Source organism: Sus scrofa, chromosome 10, assembly GCF_000003025.6.
Source record: "Sus scrofa isolate TJ Tabasco breed Duroc chromosome 10, Sscrofa11.1, whole genome shotgun sequence".
Taxonomy (NCBI): Eukaryota; Metazoa; Chordata; class Mammalia; order Artiodactyla; family Suidae; genus Sus; species Sus scrofa.
Window position 1 is genome coordinate 9,022,758 of NC_010452.4, and position 27,937 is coordinate 9,050,694.

A 27,937-nucleotide genomic window follows, 5' to 3' on the forward strand; every position below is an offset into this window, starting at 1 on the left:
GATGCAAAAAGTCCACACGGGTCCTCCTCTTATATCAGGCTTTTAATAGTCATTATGACTTTTAATATACTTTTCTTTCTTAGGTATTATCTCATCAATAAGTTATTTTTCCTCAATCACTTCTGTCGCCCCTTTAGTCGCATGAAACTCTTCACATAAATCTAAGGGAAAATTCTAGGATGTTCAAAAATGGTTTTCAGGGAGTTCCCGTCGTGGCTGCATGGTAATGAACCTGACTAGTCTCCATGAGGACATGGGTTCCATCCCTGGCCTCGCTCAGTGGGTTAAGGATCTGTCGTTGCCGTGAGCTGTGGTATAGGTGGCAGACACGATTCGGATCCTGCATTGCTGTGGCTGTGGCACAGGCCAGCAGCTGTAGCTCCAATTCCACCCCCTAGCCTGGGAACTTCCGCATGCCCTGGGTGTGGCCCTAAAAAGACAAAAACGAACAAACAAACCGAGAAAACAAACAGGGTTTTCAACATAGGTTCTCTGTTTGGACCCCAGTGGCCTTCTCTGCCTCTACCCACTCTCCTCACCATCATTTTTGGAGAATTTCTCAGCAAAAGGAAGGCCGGGCTTTCCTGACTGCCCTTGCCCACAGCAAGCTTTCCTCTATTTCAAAGCCCTTGACTCCAGCGTCGGCTCCTCTACAATGGCTCGGCTGTCCTGGCAGGCTGCCTGGTAATCATTCTCCCCAAGTTTCAGGGACATCCTTCCAATCTCCCCATTGTGTCCCAAGTTCCTCAAGGGCAAAAGGATTCAATGTGTGTCCAGTGTGAATCCCATGTGGATTAGACCTGATTATTAACCAGATGCACAAACAAGGGAAAAGCATCTGTGATTTTCTATATATTCAGAAACATGGACAAGAGAGATGTATTAACTCATCTCTAGTTTTCTCAACAGATGTTCAGTAGATTTTTCCATTAGTAAATGAAAGCAGCCAAGTGCCTTTCAGAGAACATTTTCTTCTAAAAGCAAATTATGAATCTATCATAGATCTTATGGATATTTCCATAAAATAGGTCAAGAATATCCTATCTCCTAAGGTAAGCCAAGGGCAAATTAAAAAAAGTAAGCTGCTTCTCAAGTTATTAACCATCACAAATATTTAAAATATTAATATAAAATGAAATATAATACGTAAAGAGAACATTGAAAATAAATGTAAAACAATCTGAAAAAGACAAAACTCATCTTAAGGTTCAGGATTCTAGAAACTAGCTTTACTCTTTGCCTCCAAGACTCTAATCCAACTGAAACAAAATGTTGCATCCTTGAACTTTAGCTTTTCTGCTGCTATTTTCTGCTACTTTTTAAAAAGAGAAATTAGGGGTTTTCCATCAGAGAATTGGAGCAAGCAAAATTAAAGATATCCCCTGTGATCTTTCATCTTGACTAGTAGAAAAGAATAATCTTTACATAATTTTTGAAACATTTATGATATGGAATACTTAAAATAATGTTTATTGCATCCCCCCCCCTTTGGAGCTGAGTATTTTCTTACCCAGTTTGCCCTCATTCCGTCAATTCATCTTTCAGCTGGGCCCTCCTGAAGAAACAAAACATTAATTGGACTAGCCTTTGTGTCTTGGACAATTTTGGTGACAATTTTCTGTGACAGGGAAAAAGAGTTGCTAATTCATTGCTTCAGGAAATGAAGGCCTAATAGCCTCACATCTGGTAAATTATGTCCTTCCTGCTCCTTGGGGCAGCAGCAGTACACAGAGCATTATTTGGAATTAAAAAAAAGCAGTGAAGGAAATCAATTTTTACATTTGCTGTGGACTCCAAAAAAAAAAAAAAAAAGATTTAAAAGCCAAGAACATTCTCTTAATAAAAGCATTCATTGTCTGAGAGGTAGAATTGAGTCAGCCAGAGGATAAATTGAGCGGAAAACCCATCCAGTACCTTCATGGAAACTCTGAGAGGTCACTGTGGACTTAGATCACGTGGCATAGCTTCTTGCCCCAGGGGGTGGGACCACGTGGAAATGCCCCCGTTTGCACACATGTAATGAGACAGGTTCAAGGCCAGTGAGGGAAATGACAAATAGAGATGTGGGTTTTGTTCTGAGTGGGGATCATGCTGCGTCTTGGATGGGACTTTCACTCCTGCCCCTGTTTACATAACACTAGATGGATCAAGTTGCAAAAGAAATAAAGACAGGGAGGAATAGGGGGACCAGTGCCCCAGAGGACACGTCCAGGACGCAGCGGCCTTCTGAAGACCTACTGGAGCTCAGTTAAGAAACTGAGGGGTTGCACCCCAGTTCTTGTCCTGAGTGAGGGTACGGTTGGTGATGCGTGACTTTTGTCACACTGATACCAAGTGGCACCATGGGCTTACAAAATCAATACCATATTTGTTCTTGTCCAGTTCCCAAGGCAAATGGGCTCTGATGAGCAGGCAAATTGGAGGGCTTCAGTGGTGCATATAAGAGATCTGGTGAACTAGAGACTCTTGCGTTGTGAAGTAAGCAGAAAGAGAAAGACAAGTACCATATGATGATATCACTTCTATGTGGAATCTAACATTTAGCACAAATGAACCTATCTACAGAAAAGGAAAAAACTCATGGATATGGAGAACGGACGTGTGGTTGCCAAGGGGAAGGTGGAGGAAGAGGGATGGACCAGGAGTTTAGGGATCGTAGATGCAAACTCTTGCATTGGGAGTGGACAAGCAATGAGGTCCCGCTGTACAGCACAGGGAACTATATCCAATCCCTTGTGATGGAATGTGATGGCAGAGAATATGGGAAAAAGAAGACATACAGATAGACATGTATATGGCTGGACCACTTTGCTGTACAGCAGAAATTGACAGAACATTGTAAATCGACTATAATAAACAATTAAAAAAAAAGTTTTGGTGAAAATAAACCTTGCATCTGAGAAGGGCCTTGGCCCTTGGGGATGGAGGCTCTTTCTAGCCTGGCAGCACCGGGACAGCAGAGCGTAGCCTAAGACTTCCTCCCACCTAATCCTCCGTAATCCCCAATTGGAACAATTAATTTTACAAGGGGTCAGGCTCCTTTCCTCTGGAATTTCCATTGAGCACTTTACGAGGTGGACGCGTGTCCATTGTGATGCATTTTGACAGCTCCTTTCACCTGGAGTTGAGAGTGTTCATTGATTTTTGGTCCGTAAATTTTGGTGCTGTAAATGGGGTGTAGCTGAAGTGTTCCCTTGATCACAGATCACGGGAAACAGCGTCGCTTAGGCAGAGGGAGAGAAAGAGAGCGTGAGGCTGAGGATTTGGAAATCACTTGCCTAAACCCGGGTCTCAATCCACACAGTTGACTCGAATGGGAAGTGAGCTGAGCACAGTGGGTTCCAGGCAGGATGTCACGCTAGGATCAGCAAGTTCAGTCCGAACCAAGAGATTTGGGGGAAACGCAGGTTTTAGGCTCAGAAACTGGAAAACAAAAGAGAAAACAAAGCCTCATACACTTGCCTGATGCAACTTGATTTCTCCGTGGGCGACGGTCACCCAATAAAGGACTCATGTTCCGACCACTGCACACCCAAAGGCGTTTCGTAAATGGGCTTCGATAATCCATACATTTTATCTCACTTCATGTTTTAAAACCAGAAAATTATCATTGTGTTTTTAAACAATATTTTTGCAACCTTTTGACCATTAATTCCATTATCTGGCCTCTATTCAGGAACAAATTTAGGGACTTTGAATAAGTTAAAGTCTTCCAGTGCTCCTATTTTCAAGAAAACAATGTTTTGCTTTGTTCCCCCTACCCTCCCAGTGGTGGTTTTGTGTGTGTATGTGTGTTTTGTTTTGTTCTGTGTTTGGTTTTGTTTTAGTTTTGGAAGAGATGCAGGGATGAAGAAAGATGTAGCCTATATACCATGAAATAGCAGGCACCCAGAGTTCACATCGGCGGTAACAAGTTTTCCAATTGTTTGCATATTTATTATCTCCTTTTACCTTCCCGGTGACCTTATGATTTGGCAGGTGCCAATGCCCCCGTTTTGCCCATAAGGAGACAGAGGCCTAGGCTGCATGAGTTCTTTTGCCAATGCTACGAAGAAAGTCAGAACTAGAAACTAATCTAACCCTAGGCTCTTCTCCATAAACTGCATTGCTGCCAGGTCTCACCCGGTCTGTAGGGGAATGGGCCTCTTTAACCCAAGGGACTCCATCTTACGTGGTAGGAAGGTAGACGGGAAACAGAAAGAGCTTAGTGGGGCAGGCTGTTCAAAGCTCTTCTCTATCTAATAATTCATGTAGTCATCACAACAAGCTTATCCTGTACGGACTAGTGGTGGTGGAATTTTTACAGGCGAGAAAATGACCAGCAAAGAGGACACGGTAGTGGCCCAAGTTCACACAGCTCCTAAGTGACAGAGCTGGGGTTTGAACTCAGGGACCCTTGTCTACCATTCTTGTTTCACTTTCTAAATTCAGTCCCATCCTTTTTTTATCTCCCTTGATAGTAAGCACGAGCTTCGTCACCTACAAAGCACTTAATAAGTGTTTTATGGGTTGGGAAGGAAAGCCTGACACCCTTTTGTCTGCCTGCCTCTGAGCCCGAGGCTGGGCTTTCCAGCCTCTGCACTGTGATGCTGGGGGCCTTTCTGGGCCCTGTAGGAGGTTTAACAGCATCCCGAGGGCCTCTACCCGCTGATGCCACTAGTGTGGTCCAAAGGGCATTCTCAAAAATATCTCCAGATATTGCCAAAGATCCAAGGTGGGGGTAAGAAGTGATGGGAAAAGCACTCCAAGACTGAGAAGTCTTGGTCAAGGGCATAAATAGGAAGTACAGTCCTAAAGGAGAATCTGGCCGGTCGGGCCTTTCCAAGAATCCCGTTTCAGGAGTGCTCTCACGTGACTGCCTTTTCTCGAGACAGCCCAGGAAAGAGAATGGAAGCCTGGTGCCGGGAGCCAATGCTGGTGGGGTGACATCCTTGGATCTAAGCAATATACCAAGCGTACGAGGGATAGGACGGCGGGTGGTGGGGGACCCCTGATGGGGAGAGGATTTCATGGTGTTACCAGCGCTCCTACAGGACTCCAGGCCCGTTCCCGCAGCACCTTCCCGAATGGAAAGGAAGGAGGCTCACTGGGCGGTAATGGATCTGCTGCCCAGAGGCACTGAGAGGCAGACACGGTCCCCCGGTCAGGACCCAGCTTTGAAGACCGTCTCCTAGGGGCCTTGGATGGAGGAACTCCAGAGCCTGCTTATCTTTCAGCCTGGGAGACATTTGTGTGTTTTCTGAGTCATCGGACACACAGAGCGCAGGGCTTTCCTGATTGATGAGGAAACCTGATGTACTCATTTATAAAAACAATGAGGTCATTGGAAGACCCATAAAACTGAAGTTTGCTGTCCAAGTTCAGATCGAGTTTGTTATTCACCTCATGGTTCCAAGCTTATTTAACAAGCCAGTTTTGACAAGTCGAATTTCTTTATAGGATGTTTAATCGTAGCCTAGCCATCCTATCATAAACAGAATTCTCAACTGTGTAGAGAAAACCGAAGTCAAGGGGATTTTTCACAGTGAGATTTAGACTTCTTACATCTCTGATAAGATTCGACTTAGAATGAAGATTTTCTAAGTCGAATTTTATCAGAGATGTAAGAAAAGACTCAAAAACTTCCATAGACATTTATTAACATCATGTCGGATAAAATAAAAGAAAAATGAGAGAGAAGAAATTACAGATAGGCTTGCATCTTTAGGAAGGCTCAAAATATTTGAAAATCTGATTACGAAAGTACCAAACATCTTAACTTCTTGCCCTGAGGTGAGGTGGCAGAATAGATCCCAAGCAAGTCACCAAGAATTTTTTTAAGTGTAAAAATGGATGTTATTTTCATCACTCACTACTGTCATACGAAGTATGTGGGCTTTAGAGATGTTCAGACAGTTGTCTAAACTCCTTTTGGAAGTTCGCCAAGCCTTATAACTTTCCTGAGCCTCATCTCCATATGTAAACATGTAGATAATACTGATTCCATAAAGCTTTTTGGTCCTCAAGAGAGGATGCTTTTAAAATTTAGCAAAATACTTGAACTGGTTACTCACTAAATAGATGCTATTATCATGTGATCATCCCTAATCTCCTTATGACAGCTCACTTAGACAGGTGCATATCTGCTTTTCCAGGATTTGAAGTGATGGTTTCTTTTTTTAAAAAATAACATTTATTAGAGTATAGTTGACTTACACAATTGTATTTGTTTCCGGTCTGATTCCAGAGTCAGTGCTCTTAAGCAGAATCCAGTATGACCTCACAAGAAGTGATGACAATGCATTGCTCTTTGTCATGTCATTAGTGATGTAACTCCGATGACTGATACTCTATAAATCCTGGTATAACGTGGTTGAGAGAGAACGTTGAGGAGAGTTAGGAGAGAGATCGAAATCCGTGCCTAAAATCATCAGTGGAAAAACAGCAGTGCATGTATATTTAAACACATGGAGTTAAAGGCAGAGAGGGGGAGAGATTTGTGGAAGGCATTTGTCTGAGTAAGGACTCAGGTGTGGAAAAGGATGGACAGGGAAGAAAATTCACTTATTATTATTGGCTGTCCTGTGCTACTTGCATTTTCAATTCTACACCTTGTATTGTAGTTAAAATAAAATCAAAGATACAGTAGTTCAAAATTAAAACACAACTTTTTAAAACTTTTTAGAAAGTGCTTTTGTAGTGATTGACAATTGCCTTTGTAGACTTTGGGCAGAAGAGAGACAAAAAGGTTTGGGAACAGAAGGATCGTTTAACTGTCAGACGACCTTGTATAGTCCTATGTTTTTTCTCCTAAAAGGTTATATTGCTGCCTTTGTGATCTGTAGGTGGTGCCTTACTCATTGAGTTACCAGGAGCCAAGGTCAATTTTATCTCCTTCAGATATCAGAAGAGCAAGGACACAATGGGTAACTTACCTCTCTCTGCATCCCACTAACCAGGGGGTGGAGACCAGGGTCAGATGCATCTCCTGGTTTAATAAGCCCAAGGCCTGGTTCCTGGAACCACAGGAGGTGAGAAGACCCACACCACAGCAGCGACCTGAGCCACTGAAGGGACAATGCCAGGTCCTTAACCCACTGAGCCACAAGGGAACTCCCCCAATGACATATTTTGATATGTTCATCACAAGCATAACATTAGCTGCATTTTAGCTGTGGTTAGAACCCAACTGTTTACCCTTTCAAAGCAAACAGCATATCCTCCTTACTCATATGATAGGTCAACAGTTACCATTTCATCGTGATGGTATTCCTGGCTTGCTAGAGTCAGTCAAATACCCAAAGGGGAAAAAAACCTCAAAAGTGTTTTTGCTTAAAACTCCTCTCTGAAGTTTGCAGCTCCCTTTTGCACAGCAAGCACACTGTATCTAACGATCCCTTTCCTGAGTGAAAACCAGACTGCCAGGCCTCTTTCAGCCTGGGACTGTGCGGGCCTCTGCTGCATCCTATTGGTCCCAACAAGTCACGTGGTACCCCTCCCCTCAGGAGGTGGAGCACCATGGAGAATCCTGAACGCCAGGCTTTACTTTCTCTACTCAGCCAACTTTTAGCTCCAGGAAAACAGCTAATGTTTTGCTCCATAAAGCTTTGCCTGCCCTTCTCTGTGTGGTAACAGCTCTGGCTGCTCATCCGGATTTTCATGGCCCACCACCTCGTCTTTGGATCCTTCCCGGTAGTGGTTTTCTTCTACTTTTTTTTTTTTTTTTTTCCTTTTCCATTCACCTTCTTCATTGAATACATCTGCAAAAGAATTAAATTTAGGAGACTGTGAGGAAGGAGGACCCAAAGTGAGAGCAGAGCCCACGGTATCATCTTTTAGGTTGAATGGCAGGATGCGCTAGCAAAGCATGTCCACTACACACTTGCTGAGCAAGGTTAGTTCCCAGGTGTGAGGTTTGGATCTGTGACCTTAGAATTTCTGTAGAGATGCTGGTGGCCTCACCTTTGGTGCTTGCGGACATCATAATAGTTCTTTCTCACAGAGGCAGGGATGGAAATGAGGAAGAAGGACAAAGACTTGCTTCCCACACCTCCCCTAGCTGTACAAAATTTATCTTATTTATTTTTTATTCTTAAATTGTATTATCATTACATTCTTAGTAGTAGTATTATTTTAGGGTCACACCTGCCGTATATGGAAGTTCCCAGCCTAGGGGCCGAATTGGAGCTGCCGCTGCTGGCCTACACCTCAGCCACAGCAGTGCCAGATCTGAGCAGCATCTGCGACCTGCAACTGCTCACAAGCAACGCGGGATCCTTAACCCACTGAAGGAATCCGGGGATCAAACCCACATCCTAGGATACTGGTCGAGTTCTTAACCTGCGTGGCCACAATGGTAACTGCAATCATTTAACAGAGAGTTAACTGATCCACACAATATATCTTAAGATGAAATCCATCATTACCCCTTGATGCACAGATGCCAGTGCCATTGGTTCCCAGAGAAGATTTTAAAATTTTCGTTCATTGTTAAGTTGTGAGAATTTTAGCATTAAGCTTTCAAGTCAACTTTGGCCTTTCAAACATTGCATTTGTTGTTTAATGCCAAGAGGCATGCTCTCTAAATCGTTTTGCTTGAATTGGGTCAGAAAACGTTAATCTCTTGAAGGGTGATAAACTTAGGCGGGTTTCCTTCCAAGCGGGGAGTGTCAGGCCGTTGGCCCGCATTATCTTTCGGTTTTCTTTGGCTGTTTGAACCCTCCTTGGGATATACAGCACCTGAGGGTGTGTGATTGCGATATATTTCTAAGGGCACGAGGTTAGAGAGAAGAAGGGGGTGGCAAAGAAAAACTCGCTAAGCATCAGAGTACCTGCTTCATGCTGAAACCTGGTTGTGACTTAGTCTGACCACCGCCCAATCACAGTGATCTGAGAACCAGGAAATCCTGCGAGAGGTGTGCTGAGATCACACGAGACAATGCAATGCGAAATTATTTTGAAAATTGCGGAGTGCGGTATAGCATGCTGTAAATTATCAAGGGTGATATATTCGAATTCTTACCATACATTGGCGGCTCTGTGGAGAGATTTTGGTAGGTACTACGGGAAGAAACAAGCAAATGACAGGGCACAACAGGGTCCCAGACATGCCCAGTTGTTATTTATTTATGTCATTGGAGTGTGATTAGCAAGACAACCGCTTGAGCATGCTGATGAGTTCCAGCAGGAAAGTCAGGGTGACCTGTCCTTTCCTGTAGGTTGGCATCTCTTAGCCTGGCATTATTGGGGCAGAGTCAAGCTCCTCTGCAGCACTCACTAAACCAAAGGGTTGTCTGGGAAGGAAGAGTCTGGGTCACAAGATACCACTTCTCATTCAATTAAAGAATACTTGATGAATAGACATGTTTCTCCACAGTGAAACAGGGTGACCAAGTGGCTCTCGGATCAGAGAGACTTTCTTGGATTTAAACCCAAGTTGGGTCACTTAATTGTGTCATCTTGGGAATGTTTGTTTAACTTCTCTGAACTATATTCTCTTCATTCTTAAAGTGAGGATGATATGAGTTATTGTGAACATTAAGGAAAACAATGCACTTGAAAACTCTTGACAACACCAGGAGCTCAAAAAAGTAAAAAGAAGGAAAACCAGCTAAACAAACGTGGCCCAGGATGGAGAGTGATTCGATATTTGAACCAAAGGCTGTGCACTCAACACAATACTTCTTTCTGAGCATTCCTGCAAGCTTCAGCCCGTGGCATATAGATTTTTATACACGTGATATATTATTTTCTCGAACTAGCTTTCTTGCCACGTTTTCTTTGCTATTCATCCGTCAGATCCTTAAGCACAAGGACTGTGAATTCTAGTTCTTTTATATTCTCTTCCCCTAGTGTGCTTCTAGAGCTTCCATCCTACCTGTGACCACACCTGCATGAGTTACCTTTGTATTCTCCATAGCACCTGGCCCATGGTAGGTGCTCCTAAAAATTTCCTGGATTTGTTCCATTCACAGAGCACCATGGTGTAGAAACTAAGCACATAGGCTAGGGTAGCAGAGAACCTGGACTCAGATCCCACATCTGCTACTTACTGGCTGTAAAACCTCAATCAGGTTGCTTAATACCCTTTTCTTTTGTTCCTTATCTGTACTGTGAGGAATTCTACTTCATACAGCTGCTGATCAGCGGAGTCAAGTTGTAGAAAGTATTTGCAATGACAAATAAATAAATAAATAAAATAGTACTTGGCATGCAGCCAGTGCTAGATGGCACTTTATATATTATTATCTATATTATTTATATATTATTTACTGCATATATTATTTATTATGATGGTGTCAGAAAAAAAAAACAAGAAAAAGAAAATACTCAAATAATTTTTGCTGCTGACGTACATTCTCAGCACCTTATATTGTACAAGACCAAATGATCTCTAATCCAGATCTTGTCAGGTTATGTTTCAATCTTCTGGGTTTCCTTAGCTGTGGAGGAAAACATTTATTTCTGTTTATTTGTGTGGATGATTTGGATGTACTGTAGTAAGTAGTGTACGTATATGTGAAAGTAAGTGTCAGCTTTCAGTCTTCACTCCATATTCTGCTGTCCTTCGCTATTCTGGGAACATTTATCTTTTGGTTTCCCTAATGATTCTTCTCTTAGAATAATAATAATGCTCACCATGTTTCATGGGTGAAGCATTAACGCATCTTTTCCCTAATGTTCAGATCTCCTGACCCTTGGTGGGAGTGGAGGTGGCGATAATTAAATTACATGTTACCAATTCATCCTACTTCTACTCAAAGATAAAATCTCTCCTCCAGCGTTTACATCTCTGTTTATCTTCCAAGCTAAGCCAAGTCTTGATATATACGTGTATGTGTATATGTGTGTGTGTGTGTTTGAATAGATGATAAATTAAAAACCTGTTGCAGGATTACAGATTTCCTCACGCTCCATTCTTATGCACAAGGAAAATGTAGCTTTTTTTGTTTCATAGAAAAGCACTTTCATTGTCATCAAAAGGCTCCAACCACTGGTAACAAGATTGGCAAATAAAGTAAAAAAAAAAAAAAAAAAAAAGCAGTGCTTTTGCTGGTTTTCCCAGGACTAGTTATAGTAAAGTTGAAATCGTCTACATATGCCAGGATCTTCTGACCTCCTTCCTCTTTATAAGAAGCCGCAGATCTATAGCGGAGACAGAAGCAGGGTCGGGAACCGGCCTCTTGCTCCTTTGCTTTTGCAGCAATGCCTTTCTCTTCCCAACACCTCCCTGTGCTGCTGCTCTCTGATCCCTAAATCCAAGTTAATTGGGGCCCAGCCATCCCCCCTGCTTTCCTGGGAATGCTGGGAGCAGCTGCTGAGATCTCCCTGTGACTCTAGCTTGGCCCCCAGACCAGGGTCTACCCAGAAGTCTACTACAGTAGAATGCTTTCCACCAATCTTTGTAGTACGCTCTGGCAATCTCAGTCTCTCAGCAATGTCCCATCCCCCAGTGGGAACAATAGGAATTGTTGAGTCCTACCCACCCTACCTGGGAGCCATCAAGGGGTTTAGAACAAGGCGAAGAACTCTCTCTCTACCTATCTGGGCAACCTTTGGGGCCCTGACACTACCCTCCTCTGCTGGTGCCCTGTGAACCCGCAGGGAACTCTGCTCTCAGAACCTCCAGCCCGCCAAAATTAGAACTGAGACCCCTCTGCCCTCTTCACTTCCCCATCACAGCTTGTCTGTCACACCTTCTCAAGGCTCTTCCAGATGCATCCAGCACGATTTACAACTGACTGCATCCTTGGGATATTCACCGAACACTTAGATGTACTGCACACTGTGCCAGACGCGGTGGTTATACCATTAAACATGACCCATCTTCTGCTCCTCATCTACGGGTGGCGGGCCAGGGAGGACACTTCACGGGGCCATTATGAAAAGATGCGTTTTGTAGTGAGTGTGTTGAGAGAGAGGCAAGGGTACTGGGGCACCCATAAGACGATTGACCTAGACAGGCAGAAGGGGTTTCAGAGGAGGCTTCCTGAAACAAGAGTCATCCAGTCTTGTCTGACTCCACCCAAAAGGCCTGGGTTGTGAATATCTTGTTAATATCCTAGTGGCTCATTGCATGGGGAACTCTTGAGAGCTGCCATCTTGGAATTCTGGCCCCGAATAATTTCCATATGGTACCTAAGAGAGAACTTAGCTCCATTGCCACTATTTCTTTATCAGGATATTAAAAAAAAAAAAAAAAAAAAAAAAAAAAAGGTCTCCTAGTTTACATCTGTAATAGGACAGCACACAGGAGACATGTTCCTTGAGGACATTCTGAACACTTCCTCAGCAGAGGAGCCAAAAGTGAGAACAGCTGTTCTCCACAGAGTTTTGACATTTCTGGTCTGAGCAAACTATATAGAAGCTGAAGAGGGAAAAAAAGAAAAGAAAGGAAAGGAAAGGAAGGAAGGAAGAAGGAAGGAAAGAAAGGAAGGAAGGGACGAAGTGGGTGAGGGAGTAAAAATGGAAAGGTGTAGAGTATTTCCCCCAAATAATGGGTTCATTGTGGCTTTGTATAGAAGAGATTCGAATAAAACCATCATGTCATCCAAGCTTACAATTCTAATTATTCCACCTCCAGATCACAGTTGAAAATATAGTCTCTCTTCCCCCATCTCTGTTTACCCATCCCCCCAGTTCTGCAGTTTGGTACAATCATATCACTGGGGTCATTGCTTTCCTCATCTGTCACATATTTTGTTATTTAAATTTGGAATCAGGAAATACACGTTGAAATAAAACATCTTGTTTCCTGTGGCCAAAAGCCAGCAAGAACTTGTCTTGGGAAGGCTGATGATAAAACACAAAAGAGTGTTTTTGTATAATGTCTTTCCTACTAGATTTCACCAAGTGATTAGTAACTGATTATGACCAAGCCACTAGACATGTGCTTATATAGAAACTAATAGTGTGGGTCTCTTAATAGATAATATATCCGGAATGCAATAATTATCTATGAAAACAGCTGGCCTTTCAAATTTGGCAGCCGAGGTTAATAAGAACCTAAGGTTTGAAGTAAAGAAAAGATGCCCTTGGAAAATAAGATGAACACTCGCCTTGTGTTACAGAAGGTACAACCTCTGTCCTGTCCTCCATGCTCCTTCAGTCTCCAAGGCTCATGTGCCCAGCACTCTGTGACACTGATTCTTGGAGAAATACCCAAACTGCAGATTACCCCCAAAGCAACGTAACTGTGTTCTCATTGTCCTCTTCTTGAGACTAACATTGAAAAGGAGAACATGCTAGAGAAGACTAATCAAGTAACATGTCATAAAAGAGGAAAGATTCCCCAAACTATTTGATGGGAGGGTGATGTCCTAAGACTTGGCCATTTACATCCATATTAACTCTGCCATGAGGACATCCCTGGGTAGGCAAATGACCCATCTCCCTGGAGGGCACCTGCTCTTCTCCCATTCACCCAGACTTGAAGCTTCCAAAACTCCATGACTCCTACTTTTGTCTGGCTTCCCTGTTCAGTTAGCCAACAATTCTTGTGGGTTTTTAACACAAAATATCACTGGCACCTGGCACTCCTGTTCTATTCCATGCTGTCCAGATGCCTGATTTATGTTCTTAAAGTACTGATTACATCATTTCAATCTTCTGTTCTTCTCAAGAAGAAAGCAAGAAAGAAGCTCCTGACTCTGGCATCTGAGAAGCAGCCTGAGCACAACCCTCATTACCCACCTCTGACAACTACAGGAACCTCCTGCTCTTGTCAGATGCATTGCATCATTATTCCTCAAGTATACTTGCATTTCTTTCCATTACTCCTGTGCCTGAAGCATCGGATCTCGGTCTTTCAAAAATCTCCCCTCCCTTCACATTTGGCTCAAATTATTTGTGATGACTCTTCTATTGCCTGGCTTGGGAGCTGAGCACACAGGCTTTGGAGTCAAGCTTTCTCCCAGTTCCTAGATTATGAAGAGAATTATTGCAGCCTGTTCTTGGGATCAATCTCTTTGTGGAAGGGAGAGGAGAAATGCTGTGCAAAGGGGAAAGCTGAACTGCAACGCCATTGCCACAGACCCTACAATCAACCCTGAGCGCTCAGGAGCTGGGGTGATCCTCTCAGATCTTGCCAGCCAAGACCAGTTCGTACCCCACGCCCACTCCTGCTGGTGGGAGGCTTGGGTGAGGCAGCTTCTTGCAGGGAAGGACTCTTCCCAGAGGGACTAGGAGTCATGCCTCATCAACACTCCTTCCCTGCTCTTGAGGGAATGGTGCCTTCCTTGGTCCTCAAAGAAGCTCTGGGCAGCACACCACAGCATCCACTACAGACCTGGTGAGTACGCAATTAGCTGTGGGATTGCAGATAGGTTTCTTAACTTTTCTACACCCCTATAGCTTAATTCAAAAGATTGGAGGAAGTAGTACCTTCTTCTCCTGTCTAAGGATTATATGAGCTAATCCATGCAATATGCAAGACTCAAAGAAAGAGCTCAAAAATGCTATTTTAACATTTGTCATCACTACCCCTAGACACGTACATATGCTGCTTTTATATTATCATTTAAAACCTTTCATTGTGGCTCACCTCACGATTGTTCACAACACGTAACCATTGAGAACCATGGAATTAGTTTATAAAATATGTAAAGGCAGAGATTGTATTTATTTTATTTTATTTTTTTGCTTTTTAGCGCTACAGTAAATGGAAGTTCCCAGGCTAAGTGTCAAATAGGAACTACAGCTGCCAGCCTATGCCAGACCCACAGCAATGCCAGATCCGAGCCATGTCTGTGACCTACACCATAGTTCACGGCAATGCCAGATTCTTAATTTATTAAGCAAGGCCGGGGATCGAACCAGCATCCTCATGGATACTAGTCGGGTTTGTTAACCGCTGAGCTGTGACAGGAACTCCAGAGATTGTATCTTTTATCTTGGTACCATCCCCTCATCCGCACAGGAACATCCATTGTGGGCTTGCTTGATTTGATGTGATACGAGTTTAGCTCTGAAGTCGTGCTTTCGTAAAGAGAGATACAAGATAAATCCCTGGCTATCGTGACAAATTCTGTATGTAAGAGGGATTCCCACCCCCTAGTTTGGAAACCTTTTTGTTTTGAGCTAAATCCACTACCAGGGTACGTGTCTGTTCCAAAAGAAGAATGGCATGAGGCCACATTAATTTTATCCAAGTTCCTTAACCTGTCCCATTCTCTTCAGCTTCTCCTCACAGCCCTTGACTCAGGGCCTCCACATGCCAGAGGCTTTGCATTTAGCTTCCTTGTCAGGGCTGGTCCCTCACTAGAGCTGTTCTCCACACTGCGGCTAATGCTCGTTGCACATCGCACGTTGCATATGCTGCCATTAGTGTTCTTTGGTCTGCAGGATCACGTCCAAGATCAATGGCACTTTATATGACATTCCTCAGCCTAAAGAGGAATCAATGGTGCCTTTTTCAGCAACATGGATGGACCTAGAGATTATCATCCTGAGTGAAGTCGGTCAGACAAAGACAAATATCATATGATATCACTCATATGTGGGATATGATACAAGTGGGCTCATTTAAAAAGCAGAAGTAGGAGTTCCTCTTGTGGTGCAGGGGAAATGAATCTGACTAGGAACCATGAGGATGCGGGTTCAATCCCTGGCCTCGTTCAGTGGGTTAAGGATCTGCCGTTGCCGTGAGTTGTAGTGTAGGTCGCAGATGTGGCTTGGATCCTGCATGGCTGTGGCTGTGGCATAGGCCAGCAGTTGTAGCTCCGATGTGACCCCTAGCCTGGGAACCTCCATATGCCTTGGGTGCAGCCCTAAAACAAACAAACAAACAAACCCCAAAATATAAATAAGTAAAAATAAATAAAAAGTAGAAATAAACTCACAGACATAGAAAACAAACTTTTGGTTACCAAAGGGGAAAGGGGTGGAGAGAAATCAGGAGTTTGGGATTAAAAATACACAGTACTATAAATAAAGCAAATATGCAACCAGAACCTATTGTATAGTGCAAGGAAATAGACTCAATATCTTATAATACCCTATATTGGAAAAGAATCTTTAAAAATAATTATATATGTATATAAAACTGAACCACTTTGCTGTATACCCGAAAGTAACACAACACTGTAAATCAACTACATTTCAATAACTTTTTAAAAAAAGCGACCCCCCCACAACAGAAAAAAAATAAAAATAAAAAACAGAATCAATGGTATTTTGAAGATCTTTGCAATGGGTCCTCTCAGCACCTCCCCACAAATCTCCCCAGCTTTCCAGTCCCCAGTTGACATGTTTTTTCTCCAATGAGTGGATGCCAAGTTCCAGTCACACTGACCTGTTCATTTTCTACAATATATCATGGAGACCTTCTTGCTTTTTCCCTTTTTTAGTGTGCCCTTTCCCTTAGTTCTCCAGTTGGCATAAAGTTGGTATTAAATCAACAGCTGATAAATACTAGATGAATGTACACATGTTGGGAATTTTCTAAATTTCAAAGTAGTTCTGGGTCCATGGGATAGGAGGTGGACAGCATCTGGCATCCTGAAAATCTGTGACTAAATACACGAATCCATCATAAAGAAAGAATAACATCAGAGCATCTAGTCCATACAGCTATTTACAGATCAGCGGAGCTTTTGTGAGCTGGGCTAAGATGATGACTTCTGTGGTTAGGAGAGGTGGGTTTCTGCTTTCTGGTTCATGTCTGAGCCATGACTCTGCACAGGGGCTCCTGGGAGTTGCACCTGGGTCAATGGTTAAGTCTTCAGTCTTGGTGTGAATGAGTATCCCGTTGGCAGACGTGACTGAGGTAAAGGAAGGTGAGCGCTTTGCTGCACGGTGGTTGGTTTGCTTGGGCACTGAACCAACGGGGGACTCGGGGGCTTGGAGACACCTGCAGAGGGAGTTATCCATCAATCAGGCACATCCATGAAAAGGACAAGCTCGTGAAAGAAAAACATCACCCTGAAGACTGGTAGCCTGGAGGAGACAAGGGACGCAAACCAAACACCCTTCCTTTATGAGTCACTTTTTCAGGTCTTGCTTAAATTTTTTGTTTTAAAAAATTATGATTTAAAAGGTTCAAACAGCCTAGAGAAGTAAATCCATGCATACTTCCCACATTAGTTAATATTTACTGAGAAATCATAGGTTACTACAAATTAAACTTTTTGGCTCTCTTGCTGAGATTTTCTGGCCAACCACGTTAGTGACTGTTCCTACAGATAGTTTATAACTCTCCGACTTGCACTTCTCGAGCAACTAAAGTGCAACGAGTCAGGAGAACTCTGGGTTCAAGCGGGTCTTAAGCCAGGGTCTTAGGAAAATGGATTTGAGGGGGAAGGGAATGGACCAACGTGAACAGACAGACACTAGACAAGCCCACTAATAACTGGGAAAAATGAGTTTGAGTTCTCCTTGTTTGAGGTGGAATTCCTTCGTATAAACCCGGGCACCCTCAGAGAGAAATGCTTTATAGTCCAAACTGGTGTTGATTTTGGACTCTGCTTCTCTTTCAGCTTTCAGTTCTGACCTTAGGAGTGAGCTCACAATTGGAACCAATTCTGTCTTCTGTTTCTACTGTTAAAGAATTACCTACCCACTGAAAAACCACATAGAATTAACAATGGCCTTGTCCCAAATATATGCTTTTTGGAATTGTACAAATTATATGTATGATGCTAGCAGATTTCGGTTTAACTGCTGAAATATTTCAATAAGAGTGATTGAATTCTTAGTCAATGAAATGCTTCCTCGGTTCAGTTTTGGTCTGTTGATTGCTGGAAGTTTGGTGGATCTGACCCATTCATGACATATATCTGGGATTGCTAGAAAAGGCAGGCCATTTGGTTTTGATACTATGCGTGTTTGGGGGTATCTCAGATTGAAATCCTATAAATAAAAAATGGCCCTTAAAAGGGACTCTTTGTCTCATAGGTTTAGGGTTCTGGGCTTGAGAAATGAGTGCGGCTTCTGAATGCCAGCTCTGGTCATACAGATTATGATTTTTGTCATACCTCTTTTGTGGATCGTAACTGGTACTGATTCAAACATATCCGGGGGCTTCAATTTTCAGAGTCACCCTCAGAGAGTTTCAGTGTTTCTGTACTTTGGATCTCTGAACAGACATGTGTTCTACATTGGATTAATAATACCTCAGGTTCTCTGGATGCGATGGAGAGGTTGAGAGGGAATAATCAGTAATTATGTATCGACTCATTTGTTTTTCCAGCAAACTTTTTTGGGTACTAACCAACTGCTGAGCTGAATGATTTACATGTCACATCCAACACCTCTATGAAACCCATTTTATAGATATGGAAACTAAGACCCCGAGGGGTTCAGTAACGGGTAAGTGGAGGAGCTGATACATGGAAGCCTTGACGTTCGCATTTCGGTCTGTTATTTCACATTGCTGAGACTTTTCCATTAAGCATATGCTCCCTCATGCATGTGTCCTGCATGCGAACATGCAAGCATGGCTAAGAGAAGCACAGAGCATCTGACTCGGGAAGGACCCGTCTCTGTAGCCACTAAGGGAATGGGAAGATATTGCTGTCGGAAGAACACCTCCCTCCTCTCGGTCTGGAGGCTGAACCGCTCTCTCCATCACGGCTCCTCCTGTGTCCTCCTTTCTCCCACCACCCAAGAGGTGCCGCGAACTCCCACACAGGCAGAGGAGGAAACATCCTTTGAGGCGTCCTCCTGCTTTGACTCGCCTCAAAACATTTCAAAAGAGAGGATTAAAGAGGGAGTTTTAAAAAGAAGCAGACCTGGAGTTGCACAGAGGCAGCAAAGACATCTTTGAGGTCATTCCTTTTTTTTTCTTTTTTTTTCTTTTTCTACACTGATGTATTCTCTCCAGAGTGATAATAATCTTTTTTGAAATGCAGGTCTAAGACGGAAGGAATTTTTATCTGGAAGAGTAATATAAATTAGCTTTGACTGCCAGTTTCCACTGATTATTACTTTCCAGGCGGAATTCCTACAAATTCTTGAGGCATGACCTCCAATGAAAAAATAAAACCCCTTTAAAAACTTGTTGAGAAATTCCAGATAACTTTCACAAGAGATTTAATTTTAGAGCATTAACACAATCTTGGTTGGAAAGATAAAACTACAATGCAGTTATTTGGTAAAAGTCATTACTTCACAATGAAGTCATTGGAGATTATTTTACTGTGCTTATCTGCCCCCCCTCCGTTGTTTTTTTTTTTTTTTTCCTTCAAACTTGGTTCCTTTCTCCCCAAACTAATTTTATTGTGCATTACTCAGTGCCTCTGGATTCACGCTTATGAAAGGATAAAGTGTTTCAACAGATAACCAGTTGGAGGCCGCCAACTTGAGCGTCAACCTACCAGGATGAGAAAAACGCTGTGGGGTTATTGCATCTTAGTAATATGAACTGTGCGTGGTTGCATATGTGTGGTTTTGGAAACCATACCGGAAGGTTTAAAAAAAAAAAAAAGGAAGGTATCACATGAAGTAATGCATTCAAAGAGATTTCTGTGTATTTTTGAAAGAGATTTAAATGTGCGGAAGTAAGAGCATGCCTACTGGTATTTACTGAGCCCTTAATAGATGGCAGGTGGGAAGGGGGGCGGGGGGTGGGGCGTCATCCCCATTGGGCGGATGGTGAGAGAGAGACTCGGAAACGGGGAGCGATTTGTCCAAGGACTCGTGACCTCAAAAGAGTGAAGTGGGAGCAATTCGAGTCCAGGAACATCTGACTGTAGAGCTGGTTCTCGACCTGCTGCAGTCAGTGCGCTGCTCTTTCTCGAGCTGGCCTGAGTATAGATGGGAAAACACGAGGACCAGAGCCACGTGTGCGGAGGGTATCAAGGGTTCAGAACACAGAGGGGAAAAATGGTCATTTCCCACCACCTTTTGTGAATCCTTATTTACTTGCATCTAAATAATATTCCGTATAATAAGTATCATATATATTCAAAATAAATCTAAAGTAAAAAAAACTATATAGATACATAAAATAGCGATATACTAGATAGAATCTTTATCCTTGAGCACATATATACATATTATCACAAGGAAAACTGTTAATTACTCTTATCGTTCAGGTTACCTACGTGAAGGAAGAAGAGTATTCTATCGCATATGATTATTTCTCACATAAAATTTCCCTTTCCTATGTAAACATTAAACTTTTTAAACTTATCTGGGAACAGGTGGAAAAAAAAGATTTATACAAGAAGAAAGAAGAGATGGGATTTTGTGGACCTATGGTATTCTTTAACCTAATTTTTATATATTTTTTATTTTTTGGGGGGGTAATAATTTTATTACTTTTTTTTCCTTTTTATTTATTTTTTTCTTTTTAGGGCCGCCCCTGCGGCATAGGGAGGTTCCCAGGCTAGGGATCCAATTGGAGCCACAGCTGCTGGCCTACGCCAGAGCCACAGCAACACCAGATCCAAACTGCATCTGCAGCCTGCACCACAGCTCACCGCAAGGCCAGATCCTTAACCCACTGAGCTGGGCCAGGGATTGAACCCAGCCTCTGCAGTGGCACAAGCTGCTACACTCAGCTTCTTAACCCACTGCACCATAGCAGGAACTCCTACCTAAAATTTTGTACTATTTCTGAAAATAAGCCAGTGGTGCAAATGATCTTTTAGCTATTTAATTATTTATTTCCTCTTTTCAAGAATATTCATATTTTGCTGGCCTTTCCAAGGGTAGGTCAACATTATTCATTCTTCTGCAATGAAATGTCACAGCGTGATTTGTATTGCATGAATGTTTTTATTCATTAGCCCCATTTATTAAACATCTTATTTACTCAAGGCACCAGGGATATGAAACTAAATACACATGTCCTCTTCCCTAAAGCATTCACAGTAGTCTAGGAAAACAGGTAGAATATCATGTAAGAACAGGATAGAATAATGAGATTACATGTGATTTATAAACATAGAAGTGAGGATAGCTGAGCTTTCTAAATTCCCATATATCCAGAAATAAGAACCATTTCAAATGAAAGCTTTATGACGTTATACAGGGCAATGGTGATTATAGAATGTGAGGGAAAATACAGGTTTATTTGTATTCCATTGAGAGCATGCTCCTTCCTTTTAAAATACATTTCAGTGAATAATTCTCCAAAAATGCCAAAGCGATTTCAAATGCATTATGCCTCTCATTAATCTTGTAGTGTTTCAGGGAATGTGGAAACAGGCAAGTACTTTCATTATTTCTGATGTATAAATGAATGTCTATCATAACTTCAGTTACTGCCGAGGCAGGATACCATAACTTGTTCAGTAAAATTCCTTCAAGGTTTAAAACTCTCCAAAAAAAAATTCATCTATACTCTTCTCTTTTTCAAAAAAAATATTGGAGTTGATTTACAGTGTTGTGCCAATTTCTGCTGTGCAGCAAAGTGACTCAGTTACACATGTATATCCCAGAATACTCAATGTATTTCCCTGTTCTGTGCGATAGCACCTTGTTGTGTATCCCTTCTAAATGTCTATACTCTTTTCTTTTTATCTTATTTATTTATTTATTTATTTATTTATTTATTTATTTATTTTTGCTTTTTAGGAACACACCTGCAGCATGTGGAGGTTCTCAGGCTAGGGGTCAAATTGGAGCTACAGCTGCTGGCCTACAACCCAGCCTCAGATCTTGCCTAACAATGCAAGATCTGAGCCACGTCTGCAACCCACACCACAGCCCATGGCAATGCTGGGTCCTTAACCCACAGAGTGAGGCCAGGGATTGAACCTGAATCCTCATGGATCCTAGTTGGGTTCGTTAACCGCTGAGCCATGATGGGAACTCCCTTATTTTTTAATACACAATTTAACACTCTCATATTCTCTTCTTGGTATGTATTAGATGCTTCTCTTTTTATCATTAGCACAAAGTGGCCTCTCATTTTCTCTTTTCAAATTTGTTTTTCATTCCTCAATAATCCATATTTTTTTTTTTTTGGAGGAGAAAAACTACAAAATACGGATAAACAAAAGCAAAGAAACGTGTGTGTGTGTGTGTGTGTGTGTGTGTGTGTGTGTGTGTTTGGTTTGAGGATAGGGATTCTACCCAGAAGGTACCACAGGTATGACAAGGGGGAGATGGTGACAGTACTCCTAAGGCTGCATATTCTTTCTTTGTCCCCAGGATGGCTCAATAGTTCTCACTTTTTTTTTTTTTTCATTTTTGAAGCTTTATTGAAGTATAGTTGATTTGCAAGCTTGCGGTGATTTCTGCTGTACACACAGGGATTCAGCGATACCTGTATACACGTCCGTTCTCTTTCCGGTTCTTCTCCTGCGTGGAGGATTACAGATACTGTGTAGAATGATTCTCCCTCTTAAATGCAGGTCCACGCATCTTTCGGGTTCCTTCCTGCTTCATTTGCATTTCCTTCAGGTCAGAGTGGTTAAGATAACCACTAACTGACTTGTTTCTATCCCTGAATTTCAATCCATTCCGATTAAATGTCCTACATTAACACTTGCAAAGAGTCCTTCTGAGGTGCTAAGAGGTTTAATGCCTTCACTTGTCTTGGAGCACAGAATTCAGACCAAGGCCCTTCGCCTATTCCAACAACAAATGAATTTCAGCCTCATTTTTGACCATTTCCCTGGTGGGGAAAATGCACAATTCAAGGGTAAACAAATGAATAATTTAAGAGTCCAGAGTACTCGGGGAGAAATAAAATAGGGTGACAGAAGACATGATGACATGACGCAGGCCCAGGCCCAGGGTCCTGGACTTCCCAGGGCTTTCTGGCCCCGAGACAGACCATCTACTGCTGGCACATAGCTGTTTCTGTCACCCAAGGGCGTTGGCGGCTCCCCCTCTTGAGCTGTGTGCAAGGCCCAGAATGTGCAAACTGGAAAGGGACTCAGCAGTGATACAGCTCAGCAACCCTCAGATGCCGTGCTGTGGCCATAGAACCTGTAACATATAACTTGTTTGTGTCACTGAAATTGTTGCTGGAATTCGGCCTCTGTCTGCCAGTGCCGACTTGCAACATAGAGACAGAGTTTTGGGTAAAGGAGAAAGAGAGCTTTTATCGCTTTGCCAAGCAGAGGGGGCCATAGCCAGCTGATGCCCTAAAGACTGTGCTCCCCCATTAGAAGAAATTAAGCGGAGTTTTATAGTAAAAAGGAGAAACACAGATTTGCAGATAGGAATCAGTCTTGGGACACACATGCCTTCTTTCTTTGGGGGAATCTGAGTCATCAGCGCTGGCATCAGGAGATCTATTTGACATGAGCAGGTTGGTGGTCTTCTGGGTTATTGCCCAGAATAACTGCACCTGTGAAAAGGGCATATTGATCGGAGATCAGAGCAGACTAGGAACGTTCCTGAAAAACATCATGTGCTAATCACCTTTAACCCGCAGGCGATTATGCTCAGGGCACCCTATCTTTACTTTACGGGTGATTGTGTTTAGGGTTAGATAAATGGAGAGGCTTGAGGTTTTATTTCATCGTCATATCTCTTCTAACTTCTGCATAACTTTATTGTGTTTAGGGTACAATTAAGCCAGGGAGAAGGACAAGGAAGGACTCTAAGCTGTTCAGTTTCAAAGCATTCATTTCTAAAAGAAGCATAAGGAATATTGCTTTTCTCTTAGGTGTATACGTTGCCTGTATCATTACATGTATTTCTCGAGAGGGAACCAGGACCCTGCCCCAAGGCTGTACTGTTGTTTCTTGACTCTTCCTCCCTGGTCTCTGCATCTGCTCCCTTCCCTGATCAGCAACTGTCCGAACCTGCCCCTTGGGACTCAGGGAAGGTTGTGGAGGCTGAATGAGGCCCACGTTTTCCTAAAAACAAGAAATGGGGGACACAGAAAGGCTTTTGTGCCCAGGAGTCCACAGGACCATGCCCGGTTTCAAAAGCTCACAGAAAGTTTACAGCCTCTGGATATTCCCGTCATTTCCTTGAGAACCTTTCACCTGATTTATGTTATTTCCCTTTACAAAGGAGGCCACAGAGGCCCAGATGAGGCATAGAGATGAACAGGCAAAACTTTGATGCCAGGCCAGCGTGAGTGAGGTCCCTGGATGCCCGATTGGCTCATTTGGCCGTCAGTGCCTTTTGTTTGGAGACTGAGTTGTGTTCCAAATCATTTCTCACCCTGGGGCATGACTTGCTGGAGGGCCAGGTGGTATCATCTAGTGCCGTCATCTCTTGGATTCCCAGCCCTAGATTTTAGTTGCTTCCTAGGACTATAGGATGAGGAGTTACAGACACTGAAGTGGCAGGGGACCTTTTTGCAGGCTCAGCGCTCAGTCCCCTGTCCTTCAGTTCCTTGCCCCTCACGGATGGTTCCTGCCCTGTTTTGCTTTATGCCATCAGTATTCACACCTGTTTTCATATCTTCTACATACAATGACAAACATCCGTGCTCAGGAATTGCATCATAACAATTGCGGAGGTACTCTTTGAAAACAGGGTCCTGCTTATTGCACGATGCTAGATGGATATCAGGCATGAAATAAGCGTCACAGATTCTGACACACGTTCAAACCGAGAGAGGTATTGATGGTTATGTTGAGCCTTGGTAACATCATCGGCATGGGTGGGGAGCCTCCCTGGGTGGCATTCTCGCCAAGGAAAGCATTCACTTGAAAGTGTCAGATCTGCTGTGTTTTCAGAAGCAATGTGTGTGATCTCATCACCCTGGCGCCTATTTCGTAAGTGACTGTTAGGTTGTTCAGACTGGACATGAGGTGCTTCGAGGAGGATGCCGAAAAAGCACAAAACACAGCCCATACCTTTAGCAAATTAGCAGTTTAGACAAGGAAGCAGGAGTCCAAAAATATAAAGTCGGATACAATTACATTCTAAATTGTCTTTTTTTTTTTTTTCTTTTCTTTTCTAGGGCTGCTTCCGCCGCATATGGAGGTTCCCAGGCTAGGGGTCTAACCAGAGCCACAGCAACACGGGATTCGAGCTGCATCTGCAACCTACACCACAGTTCACGGCAACGCTGGATCCTTAACCCACTGATGGAGGCCAAGGATCGAACCCGCAACCTCATGATCCCTAGTCCGATTTGTTAACCACTGAACCACGATGGGAACTCCTTAAATTCTAAATTTTCTAGTGGAAGTTCACGAGGCAGACATCCTAGGAATCACCGAGTGACAGCGGTGGAGCCTAGGGAAGGTTCCAGACCCCGGATTGCCATGAAAGCACCAAGCACGGCGCTGAGGTGTCAGATGATCTGCCCAGACCTTAAAGGGAATTAAAGACTCGTCTACACAAGGTCAAAACACAAGGAATCAGGCAGAAGAAGGAACAGCGAAACGAATTTTCATTTGTCCCATCAGGGAAGAGGCTCGGCCTGACATGGTACTGCAGGTTTCCGAAACTGCAGTGTCGGATGTCCCCAAAGGAGAAGCACTCTGAGAACTTGTGAGAATGCAGAACTGGCCTGGAACAGGAGACAAATCAGCAGAAGTTTCCAGACATTACTCACTAGTTTGACATATCCTGCAACCTACAAAGCTGACTGGTACCCTGTCACCGAGGGGACGAGGGTGTGTTTTTACTTGGACTCTGGCTCAGTTAATTGGAAATGGGAAGGGGCGGAATTTCTGTTCTAAAGATGGGAGCTATATGGCCTATAAAAAGCGATAGTGAGGGAGTTCTGGTCTTGGTGCAGGGGAAACGAATCCGACTAGGAACCATGAGGTTGCCGGTTCAATTCCTGGCCTCGCTCAGTGGGTTAAGGATCTGGCATTGCCATGAGCTGTGGTGTAGATCACAGATGTGGCTTGGATCCTGCATTACTGTGGCTGTGGTGTAGGCTGGCAGCTGCAGCTCTGGTTAGACCCCTAGCCTGGGAAACTTCATATACCGTGGGTGCGGCCCTAAAAAATACAAAAAATAAAAAAAGAGATAGTGAAAGGAAGAAATATTAGAGGACCAGGAATGCCAGGTGATGAGATTTGACAAGAGTCATAGGTAATTAAACAAAGAAATAAGAACCCTCTCCAGTGGGGTGTGGAGTGCTAACTGGGAAAAGAAGTATGTAAGGGGTTTTTCTCATGGGCCTTTAGCCTGAGGCATAAAGTTACGCTGAAGTTAGAAAAGAGATATGATAATGAAATAAAATTGCCTCTTCCTCAAGCCTCTCCATTTATCTAGAAAAGATGTTTGGGAGTTCCCTTCATGGCTCAGCAGGTAATGAACTAGGAACCATGAGGTTGTGGGTTCGATTCCTCGCCTTGCTCAGTGGGTTAAGGATCTGGTGTTGCTGTGAGCTCTGGTGTAGGTCACAGATGCGGCTTGGATCTGGCGTTGCTATGGCTGTGGTGTAGGCCGGTGGCTACAGCTCTGATTAGACCCCTAGCCTGGGAACTTCCATAGGCTGCGTGTTTGGCCCTAAAAAGTTAAAAAAAAAAAATATATATATATATATATATGTTTGGGCAGAAAATTGGGTGGTATCTTCAGAGACTTCCCTCATTTATCGAGAATGCCATGATTGCTGATGTGAAACACTAAAATAACCGTGCTTATTTCATTTATTTTTTATTTTTTTTTTTGCTTTTTAGGGCCACACCTACGGCATATGGAAGTTCTCAGGCTAGAGGTTCAATTGGAGCTGCCGCAGCCACAGCAATACCAAATTTCAGCCACATCTTCCACCTACCCTGCAGCTTGTGGCAATGCTGGATCCTTAACCTACTGTGCGAGGCCAGGGATCGAACCCGTGTCCTCATGGATGCTAGCCAGGTTTGTTACTGCTGAGCCATGATGGGAGCTGTGCTTATTTTAACTGATGCATTCAAGTTAATGCAGGATGTACCACTTAGGGCTTTAGGTATCGGTTGTAAAACCTAAAATTTACACACCAAATTTATTGAGCACTATGTGCTGGCCTCTGCACCAGATGCTGTCAGAACATGATGGAAATACAAGGCTGATTCCTCAGCTGAGAGGAAATCATAATTGAGGTAGAAATGGAGACCAATACATGTTCTTGGCAACGACAACCTCTTATCTTCAACTACACACTGTCACCACCACGACCACCACTGTCCTAGCATAATGTCACTCTGTTTACACAGTATTTTCTGCTTTGACCTAGGGTCGTTGGTGGTTATCTTTCACCCATGTCTAGATTAGAGATGTGGTACTGGGTCAGGTTATTTCTGTCCATGAAGAGTAACCTAATCTTTGGACACTCCTGGAGTCCTAGCTATTGCTAGTACTTTCTAGAAGACAGTGAGCTCTGTACATGTAGCTGAGTTTATGGCAGTCATGCAGAACATAGAAATGCAGACATGTGGAGGTTACCTTTTGTAGTGGAGACCCTGAGAGTCCAAAGCCCCCCAAAATGCTGGAAAAATGCTTTGGAAATTGATTTCAGCAAATGCATTGCATCTTTGGGGGTTTTTCGTTTTGGCAAATATTTATCTGGTTAGAAAAATGCATTTACATGTAACTGAAAGTTTTTGAGGGATGTTGCTCAATTTTATGCTTCGACTTAACTAGGCCACAAAGTACCCAGATATTTGGCCACGTCTTATTCTGGGTGTCTGTGAAGGTGTTTCTGGATGAGATTAATCTTTGCATCAGTAGACTGAGTAAATCAGATGACGCTCCCTAATGTGGGTGGGCCGCATCTGATCAGGTGAAGGCCTAAATGAAACGCTAAGGTTGACTAAGAGAGATTCCTTATGCCTGACTGCCTCCAAGCTGGAACATGGTTCCCCCACCCCACTCCCACCCCCCAGTCTTGGACTTAAAAAGAAACTCCAGCCCTTCCTCATCCTTGAGGCTGTTGGACTCAGACCGGAACTACATTAGGTCTAATCTCAGACCTTTGCACTGGGACTGCACCTGTACCGTTGACTCTGCTTGGTTTCCACCTGCCAACTGGCCAGATGCAGATCTTGAGGTTTTTCTGCCTCCCTAATTCCATGAGCCAATTGCTTTTAATAAATCGCTTTCTCTCTCTCATGTACATATATGTGTATATGTACACACACATCATACATGTTTTATA

General features: G+C 43.2%; 1 protein-coding gene across 2 annotated transcripts in view; it reads left to right on the forward strand.

The window, feature by feature from the left end:
- Window positions 1-27,937, forward strand: part of LYPLAL1 (lysophospholipase like 1) — a 114,571-nt gene that overhangs the window by 76,295 nt on the left and 10,339 nt on the right. The gene's annotated exons all lie outside the window — the stretch shown is intronic.